Source organism: Hemiscyllium ocellatum, chromosome 3, assembly GCF_020745735.1.
Source record: "Hemiscyllium ocellatum isolate sHemOce1 chromosome 3, sHemOce1.pat.X.cur, whole genome shotgun sequence".
Lineage (NCBI taxonomy): Eukaryota > Metazoa > Chordata > Chondrichthyes > Orectolobiformes > Hemiscylliidae > Hemiscyllium > Hemiscyllium ocellatum.
The window spans coordinates 141,758,222-141,759,436 of NC_083403.1; positions in this window are offsets into that span (position 1 = coordinate 141,758,222).

A 1,215-nucleotide genomic window follows, 5' to 3' on the forward strand; every position below is an offset into this window, starting at 1 on the left:
TTGATAGAGACATACAAGATGATCAGAGGATTAGATAGGGTAGACAGTAAAAGTCTATTTCCTAGGATGACGATGTCAGCCTGTACGAGAAGGCGTACCTGCAAATTGAGGAGTGATAGATTTAAGACAAATGTCAGAGGCAGGTTCTTTACTCAGGGAGTGGAATGCCTGCCAATATAGTTAACTCAGCCATAATTAGGGAGATTTAAACAATCCTTGGATAAGCACACGATGATAGCGGCATATTGTAGGGGGATGGGCTTAGATTAGTTCACAGGTCGGCGCAACATCGAGGGCTGAAGGGTCTGTTCTATACTGTATTGTTCTACGTGTTCTATGTTCTATTTTCATTCCACATACTCACCTATTCTCAACTATTTACACTTTCTGTTAGCACCCCTTCAGCATTTATCTCCCTCCCGATTCAGCGCTTTGATTGCCTCTTCTCTCTCTCTCTCTCTCTCTCTCTCGACCCTGTCTACATATAATGTACTCACTCTTCCACCCACCCCCCCCCCAACCTTAGACCCCACTCCCTGTCCATCATTAATACAGATACAATCATTTCCCAGGAAGTCCTGATGAAAGGTCACCAAATGTGAAATGTTAACTCTATATTTTCCACTCGACAGATGCTGCCAGACTTGCTGAGTTTCTTCAGCAATTTCTGTTCCATTTTTGAAGAAAGTTCATGGTTTTATCATAGCGGGCTAATTCTATTGAAGAATCTCAAAGAATTTGATGAAATACTCTTTTTTGATCTAGTGTACTGATTAACACACTGTCCAGAACAACCATGCACAAACTAGAGTGATATTTTAGTGCGGTTTTGAGAGATACTGGATTTTCCCAAAGGCATTCTCCTATGTGCAGTCTGTATGTACACTGTTCTTCTAAGTACTTCATTTCACAGAACTATTTTGAATATTTCTCAGACTCACAGTAAAGTGTGATAAAAATAAAACAATTTATTTACTTTTTGCTTTCTGCCACTTTATATTTTTTCTAACCCTTGAAGCAAAGTGAATTTCTATTCTGCACTGCTACACGTTAAATTCAGTATATCCAAGGAAAGCCTGACTCTCTGCTAGCTTTGAAAATGAATCCTGGATTGTGAAGTCAAATTTCACAGTACACAAAGAGCATTTTCACTATATTATTCATGTTTCTCTCTCTCTCTGTACTCATGACATTGGACATGTTCAATAAAGGGCA